The sequence below is a fragment of the Phascolarctos cinereus genome, unplaced genomic scaffold (genome assembly GCF_003287225.1).
Source record: "Phascolarctos cinereus isolate Bilbo 61053 unplaced genomic scaffold, phaCin_HiC Scaffold_5;HRSCAF=322, whole genome shotgun sequence".
Lineage (NCBI taxonomy): Eukaryota > Metazoa > Chordata > Mammalia > Diprotodontia > Phascolarctidae > Phascolarctos > Phascolarctos cinereus.
In genome coordinates, this window is record NW_027555958.1 from 223,373,015 (window position 1) to 223,380,229 (window position 7,215).

Here is a 7,215-nt window from a genome sequence, read left to right on the forward strand (position 1 = left end):
CTAAGGTGACAGAATTAGTAGATGATTGAGCTCAGACTTGAAACCAGGTCTTGAAATGGACCCATACTCTTGCTATTGAGCCATGCTGTCTTTCTGTACATTAATGGTATATATGAGAGGAGGTTGATATGAAGAGATGGCAGGAACAACACAATAATAAGGACAATATAAATAGCATAGTGGATAGAGAGCTGAAACTAGAATCAAGAAGACAGCTCAAATTCTGCCTCTTACATTTGTTATCTTTGAGCAAGTCACTTAACTTCCACTAGCCCCAGTTTCCTTATCTGTTAAAATATGGATAATAATAATAACACCTATTTCACAGAGTTGTTTTGAGAATCAAATAAGATATTTTATGTAAAGCAAACCTTAAAGTATAAATATAAATGCTAGCTATTATTATCATCATTGTTGTAGCTCATATTGATGTAGGGCTTAAAGATTCTGAAGATCACTTTCTTTAAAATAACCTTGTGATAAGTCATGCAAATATTATTATCCCAATTTGCAAAGTAGGAAACAGGTTCAGAAAGATGATTTATTTCCTGCTTAGTAACATACATCTAATTAGTGACAAAGCTGGCATCAAAACAGAGCCTTACAACAAAGCTAGGTGACCACTTTGGGGGCATACAGTAGATTTCTTCTTCAGCATTGGACCAGATGATTCTCAGGTCCTAACTCTGCAATTCTGTGATTTCATAGTAAGGCCAGTGCTTTTTCTGCTTCCCCAAATTGCCATGGGTATGGCTTAAGAGTCTTCCAAAAATTGGATGAGCCTTCTCAGGAGGATTCTGAGCTATGAGAATGAAATTCCAGCTCTGAGTACCTCTTTCTTCTTTCCTTTTCTTCTGGAAAGCCATGTCTAGCCTGAACTCTATTTTTTTTTTATCATTACCATGGGGAGGAGAACAGTAGCCTTTATCTCTTGCTTCTATCAATGACCCAAATTATGATAGCTACTAGATATATATTTACTAGAATCACAAGTCCAGCTCTAAAAGTAAGCTAGTGACATTTCAGCGTTTTTGTAAATGTCTTTATAAATAGTCCCATTTTTAGAGCTAAACCTTTTCATTCATGAGTAAGTCCAATATGTTTCATGGAAATCTACCCACAATTTAAACACTAGAATTTTGAAACACACTTAAACATTTAGAGTAACTTTATTTTCTTTTTTTTTTTGTGCTATTTACTGGGTCAGGGGAATGCTATAGAAACTGAAAAAAACCTGAGGTTATCCAATGAGAACTTCCTCTTCTTCCCTCTTCATCTCATATCCCTAGGTATCTTCCCCTACTATCCCTGATTTCACCTCATCTTTCATGAAGATTATGTCCCTTCTTCTTGTGAAGACAAACCCTCTCTACGTGCATCCTTGATCCAATCCATTCCCATCTTCTTCAGCAAATTGGCCCCAGTATCACCTCTAATCTCAACAATCTTTAATCCTTCCTTATCTATTGGCTACTTCCTTGATGTCTACAAACATGTCACTAAGTCTCTAGTTCTTGAAACCCAAACTTCACCCTATATTTCTCTTCCCCTTTTTAGCTAAACTCCTTGGGAAAGCTGTTTAAAATCAGTTCCTCCATTTCCTCTCCTCTTACTCTCTCTTAAACCCTCTGCAATGTGGCTTGAGACCTTATCATTTGACTGAAACTTCTCTCTCCAAAGTCAGCAATGATCTCTTACCAAACCTAATTGGCTTTGTAAAATTCCATTTTTTTTTTACCACTCTGCAGCCATTGACACTGATAATCACCCTTTTTTGGATACTCAGTCCTTGAGCATAGCTATCATGAGACTTTTGTCTCCTGGTTCTCCTCCTAGCCATCTGATTACTCCTCTCCTTTGCTCATTCTTCATCCAGATCAAGCTCCCTAACCACTGGTGTCACTTATACTCTCTGACAGGCTCTCTGCTCTTTTCCCACTACACAATCTCTGCTGAGCCATCTCCAATTGGCCATTAGACTCAGATGGCTCTGGAGGAGAAAATGAGGCTGGTGACTTTTCACAGCTCTCTCTCATTTAAATCCAATTCATTTGAAAGTCATGGCATCATCTTCTTGATGTCATGGTACTCTTCAAGAATGAAGGGTAAGCAAGGGGAGGGAGGGAGAAAAATTTAGAACTCAAAATCTTATAAAAGTGAATGTTGAAAACTAAAAATTAAAAAAAAAAAGAATGAAGGGCAAACTGCAACCTGTGAGTAATCCAAGCTGCCACACTGGGGACCCAACTGGCCAGTTCCAGTTGGTCAACTCAGCTCCTTCTTTCCCTTCTGTTTCCTTCCCCTCTCTCCACATGGAGTATCATGCTCTAACCTAAGGGTATTCTTCCCAAAGGAAGGTAAATTTTGAAGGATGAAATCTACCTACCTATCTTGGAGTTTACTAACTAGATTTGTTTCTTAAAGACCATGCCTTAAACCCAATTCATTCTGGCTCTCATTGATTGGCCAACAATAGGTCCCTACCCAAGCAACACTTAATGGTTATTATTTGGGCCAGGATGGCTCCCAGTGCATGTAAATAGTAATTGTTTCTCTCTTGGCCAGAAACCTGGAGGGTATTCCCCTCCCAGTTTGATTTTTTTTAATTAACAGCCCTAATCACTGAAATGGATATTGCTTCAGTCAAAGTGAGAACTCAGAAGAACCTTAGTAAAAAAGGCCAAGATCTCCTACTGCATCTTGGGCCATCTCCAGTTGTTCTGCTCTATATTTTCTGGCCACTGGACCTAGATGTGTCTGGAGGAGAAAGTGAGGCTGGTGACATTGCACAGCCCTCCCTCAATTAAATCCAGTTCACTTGGAAGTCATGGCATCATCTTCCTGATGTCATATTCCTCTTCAAAAAGGAAGGACAAACCACATGCAATCTCCATTTGGCGATCTCATCAGTTTCCATGGATTCAGTTGTCATCTATATGCAAGTGATTCCCAGCCCTAACCTTTCTCCTGAGCTCTCATCTTGAATCATCAACTTTCTCTTGGACATCTTAAAATGGATCACTTTAGGTATTGCAAACTCAATATATCACAATAGAAATCATTATCTTTCCCCCTCAACACTCCCTTGCCTAACTATCCTATCACTGTCAAGAGGACCACTATCTTTCAGTCACCAAGAGCTCACAATTTCAGCATCATCCTTAACTCCTCTCCAAGTCTACTTTCTCCAACATCTACTTTCACAAAATCTCTCCTATAGACTCCTTCTCTCCACTCATATAGCCAGGCTCTTATAACCAACCCTACACTTGAATATTACAACAGCCTTTCTGGTTGTACTCTCTGACAGGACACTTCATTTTCTAATTCCATGCCTTTCCCTTGGCTATACTAAAATTCCCTCCCTTTTTATCTCTGCCTCCCAGCTTCCTGGGTTTCTTTCAAGGCTCAGTTCAAATCATACCTTCTGCAGGAATGCTAGTACCTTTCTGATGAGATTATCTTCCACTTCTACTGTATGTATATGTATGTATGTATGTATGAGTATATATGTATGTATATGTGTATATATGTATGCATGTATACACATACATATATGCATATGTGTGTGTATTTCATGAATATAGTTACTTGCCTGTTGTTTCTCCTTCAGAATTTGAACTCCCTGATAGTAAGAGTTGTCCTTTTTACTTTTTTTCTTTTTTGCATTCCAGTGATCAGCATAATGCCTGGCATATAGGAAACAATAAATACTTTTTGACAGAGTGACAGGTAGAATTTGCTTAGATTTTAGAACAGCATTTCACAAAACTTTTTTGTTTGTTTGTTTGTTTTGAACACAAAATTTTTTATTAGCATAAAAAATACGTACCTAGTATCCAGCATTAAAAGCAGGTCATATGTATGCATGTAGGTTCTTTTCAATTAATTACTTCATACTCTTATCTCTCAGCTATGCTTTAAAGAATTTGCACTTATGTAAATATATCTTAACTTGCCAAAGAAAGGAAACTTGCAGATGTAGTGGTGTATAGCTACAGAACACACCAAAAAGTTAGAGATGGGAAATTACAATTACTATCTTGCTGCATTGAATATTTCTGTAAGAACCTTAGAAATAACAGGAAATGTGGATAAAACATTTCATTTGAAATGAGATAAGTCATATGAAGTTGTTTTTAGAAGCAAATAACACTAATGTTAAATGTTGAGATAAGAATATTAACAAAATTCCTGGAGAATTCCCTTTGATGTTTACATAGTTTAGCTTATCTTAAAAAATGGAAATAAAAAATCAACCAAAATACTGTTAGAAAAAGAGGAAGTTATCTGGTAACACTTAAAATGTGACTATGTAAGTACTTTTCTTATTTTGAAAAAAAAGTGACATATACAACACTACTTAACAGAAGAAAGTTAAATTCTGGGCTATCATTTCAAGCTGCCTTTTGCATAGAAAATTAAATTCAATATTACTTAACAGAGAAAAAAAAAGAATGTTAAATCCAAGGCTATCATTTCAAGCTGCATTTTGGATAGAAAATTAAACAGAGGTAGATGGCTAAACATTAGTGGCCAAGTTATTCTAGCAGCTAACCTTTGCCTTGAAACACATTGTGAAGTTCACACTTGAAGCCACAGTGAATAGGACTTCAGGAGTAGAAACAAAGTGTTTCAAAAAGTCAGCCCAAAGACTTAGCAATTAAGTTTTTTTTTTCCCTTATGTGGAAGAAAGTGAGAATAAACTAGGTTCAAGACTCTGGTTAAGGACATGATTGCTTGAAGCATGGTATATAGCTAGCTTATGCTTTTGTTTTAGCAGTAGAATGAAGCTTATACATAAGCTTACTAGGCTTATTTCAAGCTAAGTGGCCACAACCACTCATCTGACCAGTTCTAGTCAAAGTAGGATTGCAGGGTGCCAGGTGGTTGAATGTCACAGGTCCAACAATGGAAACCTGCTCGCAATTAGTTGGCATTATGAATATTAATTTTAATTGTCGAAATACCCAGTTTTTCAAACATTTTTTGAATTGGAACTTCGTTGGCATCTACCATAACACGTTTTTGTCCAGCATTAAGACATTCATGGAGAGCCATTTGGATGACATCCAGAGTGGGTGGTCATCTGGTATGATATTGGAGTTGGAGAAGTAACTATAGTCCATCCTGCTTTCTTGAAAAGTTCAGTCTGATGACAGGGCCTTTCACGGTTGGAAAGCATAAGACCAGGTCCAATGATATTGAAGGTGGAATCAATATACATTGGATTGGGATCTTTAAAGAAGATGATATGCACCCTATAGTCTGGAGCAAGATGCCTATGCATCCACTTAATGCCCAGGTAATTAGTTACCTGGCTTCTCTGTGAAAAAATATCTCTTCCAGCTCGAATGAAGTCAGCAGCATTAAAACATGACTCAAATTCAGTTGTCACAAATTTTCCCTTTTTGAGTCTGTCTTATACAGAATAGATTGGATAATCCCGGTCATAAAGCTCATCAGCCATCGTGGGCTTAGGAGTCATTGTCCACTTAGCCCCACAATGGAAATAATCTTTGATAATTGATCTGTATGCTCCTTACTGAAAGAAGCATGCATGCCATGTCATGGGAGCTTCCATGATTTCATTTCCAACTACAATCAGAATGTCTCTGGGCATTGCACCATACAAACCTGTAGACTCAAAATCTGGTGTTTTATACTTGAAAGACCAATCAATGGGATCACTTAACACTTAACAGTCACTCCTTCCATTTTCAAAACATTGCACATTTTCCCAATTTCAGCAACAGCCTTTTACAGATGCTCCATGGGAAAATACTGGCCTCCACGCTGCTGGCAAAATAGCTAATACTTTTCATATATGTTGGCCTTCACTTCCACAGTGAATGGTGGAACACAGGCATTTTCAGCTCTGTCTACAATCACCTCCTCAAGTGGGTCCCATTCATTATAAGAGGAGACAGGGCAGTCCTTCGGAATAGGATCTGTGACCTTGTCATCAGCAGCAAAGGAGTTTCTGGAGGCTGCTGCAGCCTGGGTGCTCTGGAAAGTTTACTGCACCTATCCTGTAAAAACACTTCCAAGCGGAGATTCGATGTAATGCACCGCCTCAGCCCCAGGCTCCCACCATGCAGGCACCAAACCCGCAACATCTCCCCAAGGACAGCTGGTCCATAATCGTGATGGTCTCTGCTGGAGCGGCACAAATGGCTGGCTCCCACTCCCAAGGCAAGCAGGCAACACACCTCAGCACAAAACTTTTTAAGCTATGCTTGTGGAAAAATAAAATAAGAAATAAGGGATAGATGATAGTACAGTTAGATACATTCAGAGTGGGTTGAATGGACAAACCCAAAGAATAGTCATGTATGGCTCAATGTCAACTTGGGAAGAAGTCTTCAGTGAAGTATCTCAAGCATCTATGACTGGCACCATGTTGTCTAACATTTTTATCATTGAATTTCTGCTTTGTGTCAAATTTGCAAATGACACAAAGCCAATAGCAGTAACTAATGCATTGGAAGAGAGACAGTCAAAATTCAAAAAGATCTTGACAGACTAGAAAATTGGGACAAACTAAATAATCTAAAATTCAATTGGGATAAATATAAAGTCTTACACTAAAGTTAAAAAAATTCTATTTTGATAGGTACAGAATAGAAAGAAAATGATGGTACAAAAGTTCTGAAAAAGCCCTGGGTATTTCAGTGGACTATAAGGTCATGAGTCAAGAGAGTGAATGATAATTAAGAAAGCTAATATGATTTTATACTACATACAGAGCAAACTAGCTTCCAGAAATAAGCACATGACCACTCAACTGTACTTTGCCCTGTTCAGAACAAATCAGGAGTATTATGTTTAATACTGAGTGCCATATTTTAGAAAATACATTAATAATTTAGAGGTGGCAGTAAAGGCTCTAACATTCATGCAGATTATATTTAATGGCTAGAATTTATAAAATGCTTAAGGGTTACAAAGCATTTTACATGTTATCTCATTTGATGTTAAAAACAACCTTAAGAAATAGATTCTATTATTAGCCCCATTTTATAGATGAGCAAACTGAAGCTGAGGATGTTTAGTGACTTTTCCCAGGGTTACACAGTTAGTGAGTGTCTGAGACAGTGCTCAACATTCCATCCATTATGACACTTGGCCATCCTAACTGTGTAAAGATTGATTGAAAGAACTGGCAATGTTTAATCTGGAGAAGAGAAGACTTGAGGTGGGAATGGGGTTGGA

The 7,215-nt window shown here is 37.8% G+C and overlaps 1 pseudogene; it reads right to left on the minus strand.

Moving 5' to 3' along the window:
* Positions 1 to 4,857: 4,857 nt before the first annotated feature.
* Positions 4,858 to 6,119, minus strand: LOC110213604 (glycine amidinotransferase, mitochondrial pseudogene; annotated as a pseudogene).
* Between the last annotated feature and the right edge of the window lie 1,096 nt (positions 6,120 to 7,215).